At 40.9% G+C, this 24,324-nt stretch overlaps 2 long non-coding RNA genes across 2 annotated transcripts in view; both read left to right on the top strand.

Annotated features, from left to right (window-relative positions):
• Positions 1-23,937, top strand: part of LOC127532759 (uncharacterized) — a 32,002-nt gene extending 8,065 nt beyond the window's left edge. Inside the window, exons 2-3 of the long non-coding RNA XR_007940389.1 lie at positions 7,395-7,843; positions 23,885-23,937. This is a non-coding gene — a long non-coding RNA (uncharacterized LOC127532759). The remainder of the gene's footprint in view (positions 1-7,394; positions 7,844-23,884) is intronic.
• LOC127532758 (uncharacterized) lies at positions 23,268-23,776 on the top strand. Its single transcript, XR_007940388.1, has 2 exons — positions 23,268-23,334; positions 23,438-23,776. It is a non-coding gene; the product is annotated as an uncharacterized LOC127532758 (long non-coding RNA).
• Positions 23,938-24,324: the final 387 nt, after the last annotated feature.

Below are 24,324 nucleotides of genomic sequence, written 5' to 3'. Positions count from 1 at the left end.
TCACTAAAATGTCAGTTGACTTAGTGACAAACATACATTTCTTTTTCTTTTAGTTTGTACCGTTTTATTCTTTGTCCATTCTCAGATGTAAACAAACAAAATGCGTAATTGGCTTAATTTAAACAGATAAAGAAGTAGCTGGTGGACGCAGACTCCTGACGACGGCTCAACATCATATGGAGGCGGTCGCAGAAAAAGTCAAGAAACTACAGGGTAACTCTGCTGCCCTGTTGCCACGACCACCAGCACCAGCTACAAGGAAACCTGTAGTAGCACCTCTCACTCCAGCTCCTCCTCCAAAACCCTCCCTACCAAAGAAGAGAGCAACTCATGGGAGGTCTGTGCGGCCTGCAAAGACAGTCAGCAGGGACCAGAGGACAGATGTTACCTGCAGCTTCCAGACAGCAGAAAGTCAGAATCAGGACGATCTGCAGCCGCTCTCTGACCCTGCAGAGAGTCTGTCTCTGTGCTTCAAACAGCTCAACTCAGATGACTGGTAAGATTCTAACTGCAGACAGCAGACACATTTCTGCCTGCAGTGACAGCAACTTTTACTTTAACCGTGTTAAGGTGTGTCGGCTACAACAAAACGGTTTATTGTCAAAGAGCTCTGATCTGAGTTTGGTTCTTTAATTGGTCCAGTGACTTGACAAACTGCCAGCAGCTACTTTACACAGCTCAGTAATGGACACTGAACGTGCTGGAGCTTCAAAGTGTCGGACACATGAGTAACTGTTTGTTTTTTTTTCCAACACAGGATGACGAAGGTTAAAGGGCTGCGATGCATCCCAGCTCTGGCGCAACACCACCCAGACACACTAATGCCGAAACTGCATGAAGTCTGTCTGGTTGTGATAGAAGAGGTACTGAAAACATTTTCCACTCTGTCTCTTTTCCTGCTGCTCGTCTTTGTCCACATGTGTCTGTAAGAGTCCACGGCACATCAGTCCATTGTGTTACAAGTATGATTACTGACTGCTGTTCATTCTTGGTCTCTAGGTTAAAAACCTACGCCCCTCAGTGGCTTGTGCAGCCATGGACACCATCCGCTGTCTTTATGTCCACCTACAGAAGGGCATGGACACTGAGGCAAATTGGACAGGTCAGGCTCTGCTGCTGAAAATCTCACAGGCGTGTGGAAATGCCTTTCTCCAGCAGCAGGCCAGTGAGGCCTTGGAGGCTCTGGTGCAGAATTGCAGCCCTGGTCGAGTGCTGCCTGTTCTGCTGAATACAGGGCAGAGGTAAGAGCACAGTGGAGGATGATGGTTTATGAACAAGTGTAGTAGCACCAGCAATCAAAAGAAGTCAAATCGTCATCACATAGTGAATTTGGTTGTGTTTGTCCTTCGTCAGCCACCTGAGCCCTGCAGTAAGAGCCAGCACTGCTCGTCTGCTCCACCTGCTGGCTGACAGACTGGGAGCGACTAAAGTCCTGACAGCAAGGCAGAGCTTCACCCAGCGCTTCCTCACTGCTGTCAGTAAGATGTCTCTGGATGCTGCTGCTGAAGTCAGGTCAGTTATCACTGTAGCTCACTGAGGTCAGACTTGCTGCTTTCTGGTTTGTGTCTCCTCTTTGTTCAGTCTTGTGTTTACTCACTAAAGTGTTAAATAAGAAACATGCATCTGTACAGGCCTCATGGACGTGCCATCCTTCAGAAACTGGCCCTCCACAGGGACTTCATGAAGCTGTGGCAGAAAAATGTGGCGGAAAAAGATCGCCACTCACTGGAGAAGGTCCTGAGGAATGTGGTGAAGAATATCAAAATCCATATATGAATCCAGGGTGTTGTTCACCACACAGGACAACAAGAAAAGCCTCATTCTTGCTGTCAGTCATCATGACCTCAGTATCCTTCGCTGGGTTGATTGTTCTCTTGTGTTTTGATCTCATGAGTTTGTTTTCTATCTACTATCATATTCTCTCTATCTATTATCCCCCTTTCCCCTCACCCCAACCGGTCGAGGCAGATGGCCGCCTTGTCTGAGCCTGGTTCTGCCGGAGGGTTCTTCCTGAAAAAGGGAGTTTTACCTCCCCACTGTCGCCAAGTGCTTGCTCAGACAGGGAATCCAAAGGAAACTGGATTTGTTGGATTTCTCTCTATAATTTTGTCTTTACTTTTCTAAGTGAAGTCTCTTGAGATCACACATTTGAACTGGTGAATAAAATTGATTGAAAATGAACTGAAAGGTTCACCCCAAAAGTGTCTGGATTCTGGTCACATGGTTGATGCTCACATCTGCCCTGAGTCAGTCGTGGCTTCTCAGTTGCTGTGCAGAGCAGAGAATCTTTGGGTTTCTTTTTTCACAATTTCCATCGTTATTTTTGGTGAATTTTTAAATTTGACGTTTTAAAGAAAGTGACTACAATGAAATCTGACAATTTTAAGCTTATTTTCAACTGGTTTTCTCTATGTAACCACACAAAACTGATGGCATTTATTACAAACAGTCGGAAAGTTGAACCACTCTTTCCATTTTTACAGTTTGTGGCTCTAAAAAGAGTGTGCATTTTGAAGACTTTTTAAAAACAAAGCATGCCTTGGCAGTGCACGGCACGGCAGTGAAGTTAGTTTCAGCCAGAGCACCAGCAGCTCTAATGCTGCAGACGTTACAGCTGCATCCACCAACAAGCTCAGCAGGACAGAATAGGATCCATCTTGGCTCTAGATTACTGCTATTGGTAAGATTAGGTGCAAAAGTAAATTAAAATGCACATTAACTCAACTTGATATTCTTGTTGCACATCAGCTATAGAGAACTGATCCAATATAATAAAAACAGTGCATGTTAACTTAAAAATGTTTATTACCACCTGACCATATTCTGTAATATTAAAATGAACAAAAGCTTTACTTAGAGTAATAGGAGATGAGTACCAGCCTTTGTAAATGTCATATATTTTACTGATACGCAGCATATTTTAACATAATATGTTTTTCAAATATATTTCAACAGCAAAATTTGAGAAAACATTTTAAAAATTGCCGTTTTACACTTGCCAGAGGTGTGTTTTTTTTTTGTTTTTTTTTTAACTCTTTTGAAAGCGTTGTTGCACAGAATGACAGCTGGAAAGAGCTTTTTTAAATGAGTTCTGATATAGTGAGCATTTTAACTGCAATTACTTTTGCTGTAAGTAAAATTTAATTCTAGAGCACGTTTCACAGCTACAAAATCACAAGGTGCTTTACGATAAAAACCAAAATCATGTTAATAATAAAATGTTTATTACCACCAGACCATGTTCTGTCAAATCATAATTAGAAAAACACTTTCATTTCCCACATGGAAGTAGCAGTTATCATTAGCAAACTTTATCATGTATTTTACTAATATGCAACATTTTTAACATAATATTGTGTTATTTTAACATTATTATTCACATATTCTAACACAATATGAATTATTAATCACATCTGTGATGCATTTTTTTCATGTTGGAAGTGTCACAATAGAAAATGGAAACAGCAAAATTTGAGAAAACATTTTTAAAAGTTGCCATTTTCACACATTCTCAAGGTGTTTTTTGATTTTTCTGAAGAAGAGCTGATGCGTAGAATCAGAGACGGATACAGCTTTTTTGAGTAAGTTCTGATACAGCGAACATTTCAACTAAAATTTCCACTTCTTTTGTTGTCTTCATCTCTGGACAGCTTCCAGAGCCGGCCCAAGGCATAAGCGAGTTAAGCGGTCGCTTAGGGCCCACCACCACCAGGGGGCCCCCCAGAGTCCTTAATAAAAAGCAAGTGTAATTGTAAAAAAATTTAGAAAAAAAACACAACAATGAATAACCATTGTTCCGGGTTGTACAACAATAATTTTGGTATAATTTTCTAATGCCAGCTAGGCTGCCAAGTATGTCAACCTTCGATGGTATCAATAAGTGGACCTAGTTACTCCTGCGGCAGAATACCTTAGCGGCTGCTCAAGTTCAGTGACAGTTAGAGTGACAGTGTCATTGCTCAATGGCGGACAGAAGCAAACAGAAATGTTGCTGTCCAAGAAAATGTACCTCTCAGGGCCACAAAAAAGAAAGAGAAAACGGTTGGAGGAGCAGGAAAAGAAAAACAAGGATAAAGGTAGGTTGTATGACTTTTTGTTTTGATAAATGTTGTGAGCATCAAGTTTAGGGCTCAGTCTGAGTCTTGTTTGCCACGGTGCCTTTTTCTCCTCCGGTTGGATATTTGGTAATTGCAATTACATTTTCTAACCTTTAATATATAACAAATCCCTTCACTTAAACCAAAATGATCTAAATCCTCGACTCTAAACATAACCGGAATTAAAACCCGTTAAGGTTCAGCGGCCCGCGGGCGGGCCGTTTTGATATTTACATTAGCATTTTTCGAAATAGAACAACACTGCCAACTCGATGATAGAAACATTATACACCGATGGAAAGCTTAAATTCTCACGAATCCGCCGGTATAAACCACTTTCAGATGTGATTACCACAGCGGGAAATATAAACACATTTGTCCAACAAACAACCAATATCCATCCTTCCGTTCTCTGTACACGGCTTTAACGTACACAGCGCGACTCACATTTGCGGGTTCATTATTACACACAGATGAAAAGAGAAAGAGAGCAGAAAAAGCAAAAAGAAAGCAAAGATTTTAGTGTTCTAGAGAACTTGTTTTTTTATGTATGTTATAAAACCATATAAACATGTCATGTGCCTTTTCAAATATGAAAATATGTTTTTCTGGCATGCCAATCTGTACTTTTATACTCTGTTTTACAATCATTTGTAATAAAAAGTAAGCTAAGCAACCTTACAGGTAATTTCTGTTAAAAGATAAAGGAAACTTTAAAAAAAAAACATCTAAATGAACTTCCAACATCAACATAGTCAGTAATGATCAAAGAACTTGATTACATTACTTGAGTAAAAGTAAATTGGGTCAAAATTTACCCCAATAAATGTAAAAGTAATTCAGTGAAGTGAAAGTAAAGAGGCATTTGCTGTAAAGTAAAAGCATAAAAACTGCTGAAATACATGCTATGAATTATAATTTTGGGGCTTAAAAATTACTACCAGTATGATTTCCTGCATGGTAACACAACTGGGTTTATTGAGAAAATTATAAACAACACTTGACATTGACTGTGGTCACAACAGGCACAAAGCACTGAAGCCTACATTTTAATGATAATATAGCATTCAATTTATCACATGTAGGCCTACTTTCTCGATCAAACAAAAACACTTTCAAGTCTATTTGTATTTATTTTTAGACATACAGTTTAAAAAATAGTTGCATTACCTTCAGTCAAGCTCATTCATCACAAATTGTTTCAAACTTTATTGTTCATTGGCTGCAGTACATTTCTTAATCCACTCGAGGCACCAATTAGTCAAACCGACACTGCGTGATACATGAATGATACAATGAGGGAAAAGTGTGACACACACGATGAGGTCTCATCTGCCCATCACTACTTGACCAGCGATACGAATTGACAGTGACTGCAAAAATGGCTCCCGTTAAAACATTTAGGCACGACAAAACCCGTTCTTACGAACAAGACAAATGATTTCAACGGAATATAAAGTTCCTAGTTTCTTTTGATAAAATGATTTATAGAGTGCCCGAAATTACATCATTCAATGGCAAAACAAATTTTGTGTTCAAATTCTAGTTCTGTGTTCAAAAAGGTAACAGTTTTGAAAACAGAACTAACTCCTTCAGAAAACCAGTTGTTCACCCAGAGTTGAAGTTTTCTTTCACATTTTAAGTAAAATGAAGGTCATGACATAACCTTTTTATTCTAAATAAAAATGAAGCGGGAATTTGGTACCTAACATGTAGTTGTTTTTAGAAAAAAAGTAAAAGTCACCACTTGATTCCAGATTCAAGTCCTTTGTCATCTTTTTCAAATTTGTAAAAAGAACTGATGTGGCATTTTGGAATGGCTTGTGGAAATCTGACCAGAAAATAACAGACTGGACTAGTTGACATGTTTTGATCGCAAGGACAAGTGGGTTTATATTTGTCATATTTTCTCCCTATCACTAATTTCTAGAAAAGAAACATGAAATTTTATTTCATTTAGTTTTTGGAAATGGCTACAAATACAACAAAATGTGCTCCAAATTGTGCCAGAATGCCCCATTTTGCATCTTGATTTTCAACATTTCTACGGGGGGCATGCCCCTGGACCCCCCTAGTTGCTTCGCGCCTCCAGCGCAACCTACCACCTCACAGCCATTTCAACCAAGGGGAAACACTGTTGACATATATTCAGAATTTGCACTGAAGTCGTTTGTGGGGGGCCCCAAGGTACATTTCGCTTAGGGCCCACTGAAGGCTTGGGCCGGCCCTGACGGCTTCAAACATCTCCAATACCAGGGGCCTATTTCACGAAGCAGGTTTTACAAACTCTGAGTTTCTTCCACAACTCTGAGTTGATCTACTCTGAGATAGAAAACTCTGAGTTTTCGGTTTCACAACGGCTGATTTGAGTTGAGTTAATCAACTCGGAGTAGTTTGACCCGGAGTTACGCGCGTGCACCGCAAGTCTGAAAAGACAGCATCAATGGAACCCCGATTCGACGAGTCACCATGGAAACGGGGAAGCGCAAGGCTGCGTTCTTGAACTGGAAGTTTTTAACGCGCTCATCTGGCGAGTTTGATCACGTTTTTAGAAAGAAGTGCAACACCGCTGCAGCTGTAAAAGAGAGAGAGACGGCGTGGAGAACACTGCTGCCTGGATCAATGCGTAAGTTTAAATGTAGTCCTTTGTCATCGTAATAATATTACAGGGAATAACTGTCTGAATGGCAGCCGAGTAAGTTATTTCATTTAGGTGAAATCCCGACGGGGCAGCAGCTTAAGATGAAATATAAAAACACTGTTCAAATAGGTCAGACCTCGGCATATTTCATGGAGGTACTTCATGTTGATCATGTTTTACATTGTAAAGTAGCCTAAATATTAAGTGGCTGTTTGACTGTGCAGTTGTTTTATCCACACACAGCCTAAATGTCTGCATCCATATCATGTCCTGTTAAATAATTAAGCCTATTTAAACTAACATAGACTTCTGCTCAGCCAACAGAAAGAAAGCAGATGCCTGTAAAACGGTGGTATAAAGGTCATGGATGCACATATATATATAGATATATATATACACACACACACATCTTGTAATTGTAAGTAGGCAACACTCCAAAGATTTCTCCAAATGGTAGTTTAAATGTACTGAAACATGTCACTGATCTAGGATGAAGAGGATGAAACTGTGTCTGCTGCCTTTACAGAGGGGATCCAGAAAGGCATACAGAGGTATGTTACTTGATAGTTCTCTTCTCATTCACATTTTGGGTGGAATATAGAGTGTGACATTTAGCCTACACTGAAGTGTTGCACATTCTCATCCTTTTTTAACAGAGCATGGCTGGACAGCAGCAGGATGGTTCCTCAGCTTCCACTGCACAGACTGACACAGTGAGATGGATGTTCAGGAAACACCAGAGCTTCATTCTGTGGAATTCATGTGCAACTGTATAATTTAATGTCCTCTATGTATTCCCAGTTATCAGTAAAACAGATTTACAAACTGCATTTGCTGAGAAAAATCCAAAAACAGATTAGGAGGGCAGATCTGGAAATTGAAATACTGGAGCACAAGTTAGAGGTGGTGATGGTCACAGGTGAATTATGTTAACTACTGGAACATGAACTGAACTATCTGTTTATTTGTAGGAAATAAAGAAGAGCAAATGAAATGTGTATCATGTCTTTATTTGCTGTGGTGGTGATGATGATGGTGACTTAAACTCTAAAGTGATTATTGCATACGGTGTCTCTGACTGCTCTGCTGTCCTGGATAGCTGCAGGTGGATGGGCTCATCATCTGGGTTCTTCAGTTTGTAGGGCAGGGTGTTGCTCTCCTCTAATAGTGGTAATATTATGAAGAACAACACATGCCACAGTAATATCCACAGGCCCTCTCAGGGGTCACCCTGAGGAGACGTAGGCTCTGGAAACGGGCTTTCAGCAGGCCTATGTGTGGCTGAAAGAGGGCGGAGACGGAAAGAAACTCGAGGTTTTCTCAGATAAACCTGCTGGCGACCAGGTTCAACTCATAGAGTCTGTTACTGCGGTAACTGACCGAGAGTTGAAGTTACCCCTCTTTGTGAAACAGGCTCGAGTTACCCCCGCATTCCCTGGTTAGAGTTACCTCGCTTCGTGAAATGGAAAACTCTGAGTTCCCTCATTTCAGGGTTAACAAACTCAGAGTTTTCACTAAACCTGCTTCGTGAAATAGGCCCCAGGTGACATAAAAGAATAACTCCAACTTTCTTGATTTAAAATGGTTCCTGAAGACTTATCTCCATTTTTTTTCTCATAGAAGGGCAAAATTTGATTCCTTTCTTCTTCCTCTTTGAAGTTTTTTGTTTATGCCTACTTCTATTCAGTTTATATGTGACATTACCAATTCCAACAGCTTCTAACAACGCTATGGAGCCAAGTTCATTCGCCTTAGAGCAGGTGATGGAAGCAAACCTACCTTACATTTTCTATTGTACATTTTTTTCATATTTTAAAACCTTCAAATTTACTTGACGATTGTACTGAAATGCTATTTCCATCAGTACAGCTGGAGAAACAGGTTTGTTCTGACTTATACTGCACCCAGCCACCAGAGTTGGATCAAGATATTTGGTCTTCACATTGTGCTGTCATGTCGTTTATCTTTATAAACCCTCCAATAGAAAGCTGGACGAATCTGCCATAAATGTGTTTGTTAATGGTGGTAAATGTGGAAAACTTTTGCCCTGGTGGGGGCGCTACGGAGCCGCAGAAGGAGGTGTCTGCTCAGCGTTAATGCTCCGTACCATCCTGCACCGAATATCCTTTAAACCCTAATTTGGTCATACGAATCTTCTATGGACCATGTCCAAAACGACAACAGTCAAAGACTGCGATATTTTCTCTCGCAAGAACGGCCCGCAAAAACAGAGAACTAACTCTCCACAAGCCCAACAAGACGAGGAGGCTGCTAGCAACATGGCGGACATAGCGGCGGTGCTAGCTGAGCTAAAGCTACTCCGCTCAGAGTTTGGAGGATTGTCCTCCAGACTGAGCTCTATTGACGACCGCCTCGACAAGGTGGCCAACTCTGTTGCAGCTTTAGAAAGCAAAACATCAGAAGTGAAAAAGAATGTGGCTTCTAACACTACAAGGGTGGATGAGGCTGAAAACCGGATAAGGTCAACCGAAGAACAATTGGGAAAGAACCGCAACGGAACTGAGAAGCGCGATGAAGCGACTTGCATACCTGGAAACCAAGGCTGAGGACCTGGAGAACCACGGCCGACGGAAGAATCTGCCACTGTTTGGTCTCCGCGAGGAGGCAGATAGAGGCCAGCTGCTGACGGAGTTCATACAATCCATGCTACTGAAATGGCTGGAGCTGGGCACCAGGAGATCCTTCGTACTAGAGCGAGCTCATCACACCCTAGCTCCGCTGAAACCAGACCAGGGCAGAGCGGTCCTGATCCGATTCTCACAGCTTCAAGACCGGGAGTTGGTTTTCCGCTCCGCTAAGCAGCGTGATATCGGATACTGGTCAACTCACTCCCAGAAAACTCACTCCCCATATGCTTAGGTTACTTACCTATAACTAGCTGAAATCCATGGATGATATCCTTTTACACTGAAAGCTGAAATACCCTATCCCTAAACCTAACCGGGGAGTGAGTTGACCAGGTACCGTGATATCATACATGAAGGAAGCAAACTTTTCTTCGCCCAGGATCTCTCAGCTGAAACAGTGAGACAGCGCAGCGCCTTCAACGCCGTCAGGAAGAAATTCACGGATAAAGGAATGATCCGCGGTTTTCAGTTCAACCCATGCCGAATGAGGGTCCTCCACAACGAGACAGTATGTCTCTTTTCAACACCTAAAGAAGCAGAGGACTTTTCTCGAGGACTTGATAGAGATCCTAACTAAAGCAGTGGTAAGAATGGTTCACCTTTACATTTAGGATGAGTAATGGACGTTGACAGACTGATTGATAAGTTAATATATGTAAGTACTTGTTAGAGGTGATCACCTGTTGCTCGGTCTACCTCTCATCTCTGCTTTATACATCTTGGCAGCTTCAAATACTGTAGATGTGACCACCTCTCTTTGTTAAGTAGTTCTATGAGGAGGTTATGTAAGAATGAGTACTTATGACGACGGATAACAGTTGGCTTTTTTTGAGTTGAAGTAATAGGGTGAAGCATTTATTACGTGACATGTTTATGGTGCAGGCTTCCATAGTTTAGCTGCTCCCCAGAAGAGTGGATCAGCACAAGCCCCTCAGTTGTTTTTACTGAGTAAGGGAGCGAGGGGAACTTATAGTTCAATATGTGTATTATTATGTATGTTTTAATTGTTTCTTTTCTATTTACGTTTCGTGTGCTCAGCACAACAGCAGTGTTTCTATTTATCCTGTCTATGTTACCTTTAAGAAATATGGAGCAGGCAGGTGCACAAAGAAACTATGACTTTAAAATCACCAGCTGGAATGTTAGGGGACTAAAAAATGTTACGAAACTAAAACAGGTCATGACTAGAATTAAAGAGCTTAAGTCCAAGATAATTTTCCTTCAAGAAACCCACCTGACAACCCCGGATGTAAAACGTATACGGAATAGATGGGCTGGTAGAGTTATACATGTAGCATATTAGTCCATGAGCCAAGTGGCTAAAATTGGGGTCATCGGTACCACTTTGGGGGGCAAATTCTCATATGCATTTTTGTTAAGGACAATATCCCTAGTAACCATTCCTGTATGATAGACATGCACAAGGGGCAGCTTTATGTGAGATATCCATGGGTTTTTAATAGGTACGTCAATACAATTTTCTAGCCTCCGATATGGTAAATACAAGCATATACACTGATCTAAATACTAACTACACTCATAAAAGACATTCAAAATCATTGAAAACTGTAATGAGTTTCTTATTGATATGCTGTGATACAAAGAACTTAAAGGAATGTTTTTATCTACGCATTTTAACTGAGAAATTCAAATTAAAGCAGAGCGTTCAACACCAATTTTTGTCATTATCCTTCTGGTAGATTGTAACACATTCATCTTTAATCTTTTATGAGTCTGTGGAAACTAGCAGTTTTCTATGGAAGCGAATGTGACTCAAAACTCAAATTCAAAAGTATTAGCAGAAATGCTTTTGCATTTCAAAGTCATGGCTGCACTATTTGACTCAAAAATGAAATTAAAATCAATATTCCAAAATGCAATTTCATTTTCTTCTTCAACACTGCTCATTTTGTGACTAAATGAAAAAGCAAAAGCAAACTCAGAAATGCTTTTTCGTTTTCGTGCTCACCCCGCAAAATGTGTCTCATAATTCAAACGCAAAAGCAATCTCAAGTGGCGCGGGTAAGTGACGTCACGGACCCCAACTACAACTCGATTTGACTGGAGACCATTGGAGACTCGACGTGCAAGCAGATGGCGACGAGTAGTCCGGTGTTCAAGATTAACTGGTGTTCCCATCAACTGGTGATATTCAGTGAGCGACAGTGAGCAACACATAGCATAGGTGACTGTACTGATGCCTGTTCAAAACACACAGACGTCAATAAACTGTTCCGAAATGTTTTTGTTGTCAGCTTTAACATTGTCATTATTGCTCTGTTTGGACTCACGGCTGTTCCGTCTACCAGTAAAATACTCGGTTTAATGAGGACTTCCACCTAACGGAGTGGAAATATCGCTTCACTGCGGCAGTGTGACGATCTCCATCAGATTAACTGGTGACAGTCTGTGGCCTCAGTCCGACAAAACACCAAGAGAAGTTCTAATACCGTTTTCAAAGCTTACTGCGATGAACCAGTTGGACCTGAGTTGTTCTACTTTTAAACAGACTTTAAATAAAACAATGACATCATATAAACTATCTAACCACATTCTAACCAGAGGTTTCACATTCCAGCCTTCAGAACGTCGATATGCTTCATCTAATTTTTCACCCGATATTCAGGATTTATTTATTTTACTGGGACATTGCAAGTTAATCAACATTGTATTCTATAGAATCAATGCATTGTAAATTAAATGCACTGACTTTACAGAACACAAAAAGGTTTTTTTTATTTCTAAAGACGTAGAACAATAATAGAGACTATTATATTTATTCTACAAAACCTTAACGAGCCCACCCTTGAACTATATAGCTAGCTGCTGTTTCAAACAAGATCTCACAACTCAAGATGTGAAACAATAAAATAAGAATGAATAAAAACAGACCAAATAGATCATCTTGCTGGATTAGTCCACGCTAAGTTCCATCTGCAGATTCCCTCTCAGAGTAAAAACTGCCTCTTGACTGAACACCTTTCCACTTATATATACTTATGACTACCAATAGCTGTGAATAATTGTTATTTTTTTTCTCCTTTTTATTAGCTTTATTTGACAGGTAAGTAGAGAGACAGACAGAAAAATAGACTGCGGTCAAGTGAGGCGCCCGCACTCTGGGCGTTGCGCGGCTATTCCGTGTAATACGATCACAGACGCTGAGCCGCCAGGCTGAGAGACGTCCGCTGCAAATACATGCTGTTATACAGATTTTGACTGTCCATATCTGGAAATCCTTAGGCGGTGACAAAGATCTCTCATTGTGGCCTTGTCAGGGGTCATCCCAGCTACCACCATGTACAATATCACCTGATTTTACTGTAGAATTTTAGAGAAAATTAATGTCAAAGTATGCTGCAATTTCAATCGCCTGCAATAATATACTATAGACATGAAGATTTTAAAGGCATTTTATTTCAAAATGGCACATCAGAATGACCCCAAATTGAGTGGGGGTCTTCCTGGACTGGTCTACTTCAAGAGTGAGGTGGAATGAGTCTGTGGAAACTGGCAGATTTCCCGCAGTTCCATATTACCGTAATGTGAAGTATGCACAGGCTCCCCTAAATACGAGCGCTTGCTCACTTCACGCCTTTCTCGGCGGTGCTGGATTGCTTCACACCAGTACCGCCTGGATGATGTATTTTTGTGATGAAGGCAAATTTGATTATTGGTAAATAATGACATTATTACTTTTATTTGGTATTTTTACATGTTAGAACCAAAATGATGTGACATTTTAATTTTGAGACTAGTGGAAGACAGACAGGACTTCAGCTTCTCTGAAGGATTTGGAGAGAGCTGTAGGAGAAAGAAGGGCCAGTTCATACGTCAGGTGGCAGATGAAGATCCACAGAAGGACTTTTCAGCCCATCAGGTCATACATGAACAAATGGAGACAGATCTTAAATTACATGAGGGTTGTTGCTAGAGGTACGGACCCGTACCCGTAGCCTGTGGACTACGGATACGGCACTTGCCATTTCCCAATCAGATACACGAGATCTGGTCACATGACTCCCGGTAGACGCTAGCTGTACGGACCGTAGCATCGGTACGACAGGTACGAACCCTAAACCTGACCCTAACACTAACCCTAACCTTAACCTTTGCTTACCTTTCAACAGTTTGCAGTGGTTAGCAGCTTCTTGACTCGCGAGACTCACATACGGGTCCGTATCTGTCTGGCAAATGGAAAGTGCCGTACCCGTAGCCTATGGGCTACGGATACGGACCCGTATCCGTAGACACTACCTTATATGAGATGTAACATTTTAAATTGTACTTCAACATAATTTACCCCCAACATGTTTTCTGCAAAAGCTCAACTAACTCCAAGTTGAGACAAGAAAACATTTTTTTTCCCTTTGGAAAGCCATATTCCTCATATAAAATGAGTACACCAGTGTTTCAGCATTTGACATGAACCCAAACCCATCCACTGTGTGCTTTCTTTACAGTAAATATGACAGTTAAAAGTTTAAAAAATAACTGCTGCTTTGTTTACATTTAAACGAAGTAGTGCTCAGACTGCTGTCAGAATGTGATTACCTTGATTTCATTGCATTGAAAATCCGCCACCATTCATCCAATCTGATTCAAACTCCCCACTGCACTTCCTCAGGACCCCTGCAATACCCCTACCAAGTTTGAGCATGATCTGAAGTACCGTTGTCAAGATATGCAATGGTTTCTATGCAGAATGAACACCCCTAAAAATAGTTCAGAATGGGACATTCTAGAATTCATGCTGCATATAAGTGTCAGTGTGCAGACAGTTGGGGACAGTGTCTTACGGATTTCAGGAGGACAACAGGACTACTTGAAATTAGCAGGACATCGAGATAAAACTCATCAACCTTTCATCAAAATCCAAAGAAGCCAACATTTTTGAGGTAAGTGACTTCACTGCTCTGCTTGATGAAGCAAACACCAGAGGAAACATTCAGAAGGAAGTTTTAAAGTCTATTTTTCTACAACTCTGTCCAATTTGTAATGAAATCCGTGAGTCAGAACAGGTTGTAACACTCAGTGCTGTTGTTTTATGATAATTGGTTCAATATTTAGCAAATATGATAGAAAAGTGAGATCACAACAGTGTGGTAGATGACCAATGGTTTAACAAGACATCCATAGATTGTGGCTCTCTTTTGTGTCTGTTTTACCTTCAGTCTTCTGTGAGAAGATAAAAATGAACATTCAAAGTTCATCCACATCATCTTCCTCCGAGGGGAGTACCACAAGGCAGCGTTTCAGAGACCCAACAGACTACACGTTGGTGAAAGAACTGGTAGGTGGAAGCTATGGAACAGTGCTGGAATGTGTTGAAAACAACACTGAAGAGCACGTGGCTACAAAGGAGCCCGAATGGTGCCGAATGGGAAATGTATTATAATTTATGTGACATTATAGATAAAATCCTGTAGAATAACAATGGCACATCTTACATTTATACAAAGCAAAATAAATAGCTTTCTATCAGTTTTTGTTTCAGGTTCTGCGTCTAACATATAGTTATAGATTGAACCATGAAAGCATGCAGCTCGCCACTATGACGGAGAGCATGAAACAGTAAATGAGCATTGAATAAACCCAACAGCAATAGAAATGTGAAGTTCATATTGAATTAATTCAGGGATTCTTACATCCTCTGATAAGCATTTCAACTGTGTTGTGTTGGAACGAGTGTGACAGTGTAACATTTGCCCTTAAAGCTGAGAATTCAGCTTGTTGAACAAGCTCAAGTCAAACCAGTAGCAAAATCCTGTCATAATATTTAACCTCAATTAAGTTCACACTTGAAATTAATCTTTTTTTTAAATCACAGAGTACAGCGTGTCCTGGAGTCAATAGCCAGTCCAGAATTGTGGACTTGGATGAGGCTAAGAAGGAGGCTTTCCTCCTTCAAACACAGAGGCTGCGTGCTGCAGAGTTAGCACGAACCAACTCTGTGCTGCGGAGGCTGGGACTCTGCAGCCAACAGGACCCCCTCCCTTCACCTCCACCCCCAGATGCTCTCAGATGCAGGCCTGCATCACCGCTCCAACGAAGGAGGATGAGACCCGCTTCATCAGTCAGTCTTCCTAATTTGATGAAGGAGGACACAGAGGAGATGAAGAGATGTCAGAGGAGTCCAGACACCCTGTACGGGGAGGGGTACCAGCTGAATCCAGGCAGAGACCACATCTCCAGCCCATCAGCTTCTGTGAGCTCTGAGGACTCCCTCAGCATGGTGGATGCTCACACTCCCCGTGAGCTGAAGAACATCCCGCTCATCTACACCCCATCCCCTCCCCCACCACCATCAGCTCCTCTACCCAAAACAAGAGCAAACCGTCTCTCTGTGATGACGACGAAGCTCAGGGGACCAGGTCAGTTCATCATTAGACAAACTGAAAGTCACAACGACACAGCTGAAGACATTTAAGGCTACAACTGAGTCTCAAACGACCTAAATGTGTTTTCTAACCAGATTTTAGTCCATATTGTTGATGGATTATTTTAGGACAAGTAGAAATACCAGTTGAAAAACCTTATTACACCTTGATTAATACCTTCAAATTCTTGCTTTAACTACAATTACTGATGTACTTACAGTACAGAAACTAAAAGCCTTCACTGTGCAAGACAGACACTTTTACAGTTTTGATACCAGTGATTACATATTGCTTGTCACTAAAATGTCAGTTGACTTAGTGACAAACATACATTTCTTTTTCTTTTAGTTTGTACCGTTTTATTCTTTGTCCATTCTCACATGTAAACAAACAAAATGCGTAATTGGCTTAATTTAAACAGATAAAGAAGTAGCTGGTGGACGCAGACTCCTGACGACGGCTCAACATCATATGGAGGCGGTCGCAGAAAAAGTCAAGAAACTACAGGGTAACTCTGCTGCCCTGTTGCCACGACCACCAGCACCAGCTACAAGGAAACCTGTAGTAGCACCTCTCACTCCAGCTCCTCCTCCAAAACCCTCCCTACCAAAGAAGAGAGCAACTCATGGGAGGTCTGTGCGGCCTGCAAAGACAGTCAGCAGGGACCAGAGGACAGATGTTACCTGCAGCTTCCAGACAGCAGAAAGTCAGAATCAGGACGATCTGCAGCCGCTCTCTAACCCTGCAGAGAGTCTGTCTCTGTGCTTCAAACAGCTCAACTCAGATGACTGGTAAGATTCTAACTGCAGACAGCAGACACATTTCTGCCTGCAGTGACAGCAACTTTTACTTTAACCGTGTTAAGGTGTGTCGGCTACAACAAAACGGTTTATTGTCAAAGAGCTCTGATCTGAGTTTGGTTCTTTAATTGGTCCAGTGACTTGACAAACTGCCAGCAGCTACTTTACACAGCTCAGTAATGGACACTGAACGTGCTGGAGCTTCAAAGTGTCGGACACATGAGTAACTGTTTTTTTTTTTTTCCAACACAGGATGACGAAGGTTAAAGGGCTGCGATGCATCCCAGCTCTGGCGCAACACCACCCAGACACACTAATGCCGAAACTGCATGAAGTCTGTCTGGTTGTGATAGAAGAGGTACTGAAAACATTTTCCACTCTGTCTCTTTTCCTGCTGCTCGTCTTTGTCCACATGTGTCTGTAAGAGTCCACGGCACATCAGTCCATTGTGTTACAAGTATGATTACTGACTGCTGTTCATTCTTGGTCTCTAGGTTAAAAACCTACGCCCCTCAGTGGCTTGTGCAGCCATGGACACCATCCGCTGTCTTTATGTCCACCTACAGAAGGGCATGGACACTGAGGCAAATTGGACAGGTCAGGCTCTGCTGCTGAAAATCTCACAGGCGTGTGGAAATGCCTTTCTCCAGCAGCAGGCCAGTGAGGCCTTGGAGGCTCTGGTGCAGAATTGCAGCCCTGGTCGAGTGCTGCCTGTTCTGCTGAATACAGGGCAGAGGTAAGAGCACAGTGGAGGATGATGGTTTATGAACAAGTGTAGTAGCACCAGCAATCAAAAGAAGTCAAATCGTCATCACATAGTGAATTTGGTTGTGTTTGTCCTTCGTCAGCCACCTGAGCCCTGCAGTAAGAGCCAGCACTGCTCGTCTGCTCCACCTGCTGGCTGACAGACTGGGAGCGACTAAAGTCCTGACAGCAAGGCAGAGCTTCACCCAGCGCTTCCTCACTGCTGTCAGTAAGATGTCTCTGGATGCTGCTGCTGAAGTCAGGTCAGTTATCACTGTAGCTCACTGAGGTCAGACTTGCTGCTTTCTGGTTTGTGTCTCCTCTTTGTTCAGTCTTGTGTTTACTCACTAAAGTGTTAAATAAGAAACATGCATCTGTACAGGCCTCATGGACGTGCCATCCTTCAGAAACTGGCCCTCCACAGGGACTTCATGAAGCTGTGGCAGAAAAATGTGGCGGAAAAAGATCGCCACTCACTGGAGAAGGTCCTGAGGAATGTGGTGAAGAATATCAAAATCCATATATGAATCCAGGGTGTTGTTCACCACACAGGACAACAAGAAAAGCCTCATTCTTGCTGTCAATCATCATGACCTCAGTATCCTTCGCTGGGTTGATTGTTCTCTTGTGTTTTGATCTCATGAGTTTGTTTTCTATCTACTATCATATTCTCTCTATCTATTATCCCCCTTTCCCCTCACCCCAACCGGTCGAGGCAGATGGCCGCCTTGTCTGAGCCTGGTTCTGCCGGAGGGTTCTTCCTGAAAAAGGGAGTTTTACCTCCCCACTGTCGCCAAGTGCTTGCTCAGACAGGGAATCCAAAGGAAACTGGATTTGTTGGATTTCTCTCTATAATTTTGTCTTTACTTTTCTAAGTGAAGTCTCTTGAGATCACACATTTGAACTGGTGAATAAAATTGATTGAAAATGAACTGAAAGGTTCACCCCAAAAGTGTCTGGATTCTGGTCACATGGTTGATGCTCACATCTGCCCTGAGTCAGTCGTGGCTTCTCAGTTGCTGTGCAGAGCAGAGAATCTTTGGGTTTCTTTTTTCACAATTTCCATCGTTATTTTTGGTGAATTTTTAAATTTGACGTTTTAAAGAAAGTGACTACAATGAAATCTGACAATTTTAAGCTTATTTTCAACTGGTTTTCTCTATGTAACCACACAAAACTGATGGCATTTATTACAAACAGTCGGAAAGTTGAACCACTCTTTCCATTTTTACAGTTTGTGGCTCTAAAAAGAGTGTGCATTTTGAAGACTTTTTAAAAACAAAGCATGCCTTGGCAGTGCACGGCACGGCAGTGAAGTTAGTTTCAGCCAGAGCACCAGCAGCTCTAATGCTGCAGACGTTACAGCTGCATCCACCAACAAGCTCAGCAGGACAGAATAGGATCCATCTTGGCTCTAGATTACTGCTATTGGTAAGATTAGGTGCAAAAGTAAATTAAAATGCACATTAACTCAACTTGATATTCTTGTTGCACATCAGCTATAGAGAACTGATCCAATATAATAAAAACAGTGCATGTTAACTTAAAAATGTTTATTACCACCTGACCATATTCTGTAATATTAAAATGAACAAAAGCTTTACTTAGAGTAATAGGAGATGAGTACCAGCCTTTGTAAATGTCATATATTTTACTGATACGCAGCATATTTTAACATAATATGTTTTTCAAATATATTTCAACAGCAAAATTTGAGAAAACATTTTAAAAATTGCCGTTTTACACTTGCCAGAGGTGTGTGTTTTTTTTAACTCTTTTGAAAGCGTTGTTGCACAGAATGACAGCTGGAAAGAGCTTTTTTAAATGAGTTCTGATATAGTGAGCATTTTAACTGCAATTACTTTTGCTGTAAGTAAAATTTAATTCTAGAGCACGTTTCACAGCTACAAAATCACAAGGTGCTTTACGATAAAAAACAAAATCATGTTAATAATAAAATGTTTATTACCACCAGACCATGTTCTGTCAAATCATAATTAGAAAAACACTTTCATTTCCCACATGGAAGTAGCAGTTATCATTAGCAAACTTTATCATGTATTTTACTAATATGCAACATTTTTAACATAATATTGTGTTATTCTAACATTATTATTCACATATTCTAACACAATATGAATTATTAATCACATCTGTGATGCATTTTTTTCATGTTGGAAGTGTCACAATAGAAAATGGAAACAGCAAAATTTGAGAAAACATTTTTAAAAGTTGCCATTTTCACACATTCTCAAGGTGTTTTTTGATTTTTCTGAAGAAGAGCTGATGCGTAGAATCAGAGACGGATACAGCTTTTTTGAGTAAGTTCTGATACAGCGAACATTTCAACTAAAATTTCCACTTCTTTTGTTGTCTTCATCTCTGGACAGCTTCCAGAGCCGGCCCAAGGCATAAGCGAGTTAAGCGGTCGCTTAGGGCCCACCACCACCAGGGGGCCCCCCAGAGTCCTTAATAAAAAGCAAGTGTAATTGTAAAAAAATTTAGAAAAAAAACACAACAATGAATAACCATTGTTCCGGGTTGTACAACAATAATTTTGGTATAATTTTCTAATGCCAGCTAGGCTGCCAAGTATGTCAACCTTCGATGGTATCAATAAGTGGACCTAGTTACTCCTGCGGCAGAATACCTTAGCGGCTGCTCAAGTTCAGTGACAGTTAGAGTGACAGTGTCATTGCTCAATGGCGGACAGAAGCAAACAGAAATGTTGCTGTCCAAGAAAATGTACCTCTCAGGGGCACAAAAAAGAAAGAGAAAACGGTTGGAGGAGCAGGAAAAGAAAAACAAGGATAAAGGTAGGTTGTATGACTTTTTGTTTGATAAATGTTGTGAGCATCAAGTTTAGGGCTCAGTCTGAGTCTTGTTTGCCACGGTGCCTTTTTCTCCTCCGGTTGGATATTTGGTAATTGCAATTACATTTTCTAACCTTTAATATATAACAAATCCCTTCACTTAAACCAAAATGATCTAAATCCTCGACTCTAAACATAACCGGAATTAAAACCCGTTAAGGTTCAGCGGCCCGCGGGCGGGCCGTTTTGATATTTACATTAGCATTTTTCGAAATAGAACAACACTGCCAACTCGATGATAGAAACATTATACACCGATGGAAAGCTTAAATTCTCACGAATCCGCCGGTATAAACCACTTTCAGATGTGATTACCACAGCGGGAAATATAAACACATTTGTCCAACAAACAACCAATATCCATCCTTCCGTTCTCTGTACACGGCTTTAACGTACACAGCGCGACTCACATTTGCGGGTTCATTATTACACACAGATGAAAAGAGAAAGAGAGCAGAAAAAGCAAAAGAAAGCAAAGATTTTAGTGTTCTAGAGAACTTGTTTTTTTATGTATGTTATAAAACCATATAAACATGTCATGTGCCTTTTCAAATATGAAAATATGTTTTTCTGGCATGCCAATCTGTACTTTTATACTCTGTTTTACAATCATTTGTAATAAAAAGTAAGCTAAGCAACCTTACAGGTAATTTCTGTTAAAAGATAAAGGAAACTTTAAAAAAAAAACATCTAAATGAACTTCCAACATCAACATAGTCAGTAATGATCAAAGAACTTGATTACATTACTTGAGTAAAAGTAAACTGGGTCAAAATTTACCCCAATAAATGTAAAAGTAATTCAGTGAAGTGAAAGTAAAGAGGCATTTGCTGTAAAGTAAAAGCATAAAAACTGCTGAAATACATGCTATGAATTATAATTTTGGGGCTTAAAAATTACTACCAGTATGATTTCCTGCATGGTAACACAACTGGGTTTATTGAGAAAATTATAAACAACACTTGACATTGACTGTGGTCACAACAGGCACAAAGCACTGAAGCCTACATTTTAATGATAATATAGCATTCAATTTATCACATGTAGGCCTACTTTCTCGATCAAACAAAAACACTTTCAAGTCTATTTGTATTTATTTTTAGACATACAGTTTAAAAAATAGTTGCATTACCTTCAGTCAAGCTCATTCATCACAAATTGTTTCAAACTTTATTGTTCATTGGCTGCAGTACATTTCTTAATCCACTCGAGGCACCAATTAGTCAAACCGACACTGCGTGATACATGAATGATACAATGAGGGAAAAGTGTGACACACACGATGAGGTCTCATCTGCCCATCACTACTTGACCAGCGATACGAATTGACAGTGACTGCAAAAATGGCTCCCGTTAAAACATTTAGGCACGACAAAACCCGTTCTTACGAACAAGACAAATGATTTCAACGGAATATAAAGTTCCTAGTTTCTTTTGATAAAATGATTTATAGAGTGCCCGAAATTACATCATTCAATGGCAAAACAAATTTTGTGTTCAAATTCTAGTTCTGTGTTCAAAAAGGTAACAGTTTTGAAAACAGAACTAACTCCTTCAGAAAACCAGTTGTTCACCCAGAGTTGAAGTTTTCTTTCACATTTTAAGTAAAATGAAGGTCATGACATAACCTTTTTATTATAAATAAAAATGAATTTGGTACCTAACATGGAGTTGTTTTTAGAAAAAAAGTAAAAGTCACCACTTGATTCCAGATTCAAGTCCTTTGTCATCTTTTTCAAATTTGTAAAAAGAACTGATGTGGCATTTTGGAATGGCTTGTGGAAATCTGACCAGAAAATAACAGACTGGACTAGTTGACATGTTTTGATCGCAAGGACAAGTGGGTTTATATTTGTCATATTTTCTCCCTATCACTAATTTCTAGAAAAGAAACATGAAAATTTTATTTAATTTAGTTTTTGGAAATGGCTACAAATACAACAAAATGTGCTCCAAATTGTGCCAGAATGCCCCATTTTGCATCTTGATTTTCAACATTTCTACGGGGGGGCATGCCCCCGGACCCCCCTAGTTGCTTCGCGCCTCCAGCGCAACCTACCACCTCACAGCCATTTCAACCAAGGGGAAACACTGTTGACATATATTCAGAATTTGCACTGAAGTCGTTTGTGGGGGGCCCCCAAGGTACATTTCGCTTAGGGCCCACTGAAGGCTTGGGCCGGCCCTGACGGCTTCAAACATCTCCAATACCAGGGGCCTATTTCACGAAGCAGGTTTTACAAACTCTGAGTTTCTTCCACAACTCTGAGTTGATCTACTCTGAGATAGAAAACTCTGAGTTTTCGGTTTCACAACGGCTGATTTGAGTTGAGTTAATCAACTCGGAGTAGTTTGACCCGGAGTTACGCGCGTGCACCGCAAGTCTGAAAAGACAGCATCAATGGAACCCCGATTCGACGAGTCACCATGGAAACGGGGAAGCGCAAGGCTGCGTTCTTGAACTGGAAGTTTTTAACGCGCTCATCTGGCGAGTTTGATCACGTTTTTAGAAAGAAGTGCAACACCGCTGCAGCTGCAAAAGAGAGAGAGACGGCGTGGAGAACACTGCTGCCCGGATCAATGCGTAAGTTTAAATGGAGTCCTTTGTCATCGTAATAATATTACAGGGAATAACTGTCTGAATGGCAGCCGAGTAAGTTATTTCATTTAGGTGAAATCCCGACGGGGCAGCAGCTTAAGATGAAATATAAAAACACTGTTCAAATAGGTCAGACCTCGGCATTATTTCATGGAGGTACTTCATGTTGATCATGTTTTACATTGTAAAGTAGCCTAAATATTAAGTGGCTGTTTGACTGTGCAGTTGTTTTATCCACACACAGCCTAAATGTCTGCATCCATATCATGTCCTGTGAAATAATTAAGCCTATTTAAACTAACATAGACTTCTGCTCAGCCAACAGAAAGAAAGCAGATGCCTGTAAAACGGTGGTATAAAAGGTCATGGATGCACATATATATATAGATATATATATACACACACACATCTTGTAATTGTAAGTAGGCAACACTCCAAAGATTTCTCCAAATGGTAGTTTAAATGTACTGAAACATGTCACTGATCTAGGATGAAGAGGATGAAACTGTGTCTGCTGCCTTTACAGAGGGGGATCCAGAAAGGCATACAGAGGTATGTTACTGATAGTTCTCTTCTCATTCACATTTTGGGTGGAATATAGAGTGTGACATTTAGCCTACACTGAAGTGTTGCACATTCTCATCCTTTTTAACAGAGCATGGCTGGACAGCAGCAGGATGGTTCCTCAGCTTCCACTGCACAGACTGACACAGTGAGATGGATGTTCAGGAAACACCAGAGCTTCATTCTGTGGAATTCATGTGCAACTGTATAATTTAATGTCCTCTATGTATTCCCAGTTATCAGTAAAACAGATTTACAAACTGCATTTGCTGAGAAAAATCCAAAAAACAGATTAGGAGGGCAGATCTGGAAATTGAAATACTGGAGCACAAGTTAGAGGTGGTGATGGTCACAGGTGAATTATGTTAACTACTGGAACATGAACTGAACTATCTGTTTATTTGTAGGAAATAAAGAAGAGCAAATGAAATGTGTATCATGTCTTTATTTGCTGTGGTGGTGATGATGGAGACTTAAACTCTAAAGTGATTATTGCATACGGTGTCTCTGACTGCTCTGCTGTCCTGGATAGCTGCAGGTGGATGGGCTCATCATCTGGGTCTTCAGTTTGTAGGGCAGGGTGTTGCTCTCTAATAGTGGTAATATTATGAAGAACAACACATGCCACAGTAATATCACAGGCCCTCTCAGGGGTCACTCTGAGGAGACGTAGGCTCTGGAAACGGGCTTTCAGCAGGCCTATGGTCATCTCCACCCGGGCTCTGGTCCTGCAGTGAGTCCGGTTGAAGTTCTGTTGGGGGCCTGGTTCAGGGTCAGGGTATGAGGTCATCAGTCTGGGTTGTCATGGTAACCCCTGTCACCCAGCAGAAGGCCATCAAACTCTCCTGTAATGTATAGTGGATACATCAGAGCATATTAAAGGAGGGAGACAAGAGAATTCTATTGTGAAAATCTTTATGCTGCTGACCACGCTGCAGTCTGTTGCTCAGGTTAGACTCTCCATAAATCCTGGAGTCA

Source organism: Acanthochromis polyacanthus, unplaced genomic scaffold (assembly GCF_021347895.1).
Source record: "Acanthochromis polyacanthus isolate Apoly-LR-REF ecotype Palm Island unplaced genomic scaffold, KAUST_Apoly_ChrSc contig10, whole genome shotgun sequence".
Taxonomy (NCBI): domain Eukaryota; kingdom Metazoa; phylum Chordata; class Actinopteri; family Pomacentridae; genus Acanthochromis; species Acanthochromis polyacanthus.
Note: the sequence above shows the minus strand (reverse complement) of the source record. Positions and strands in the feature narration are given on the sequence as shown.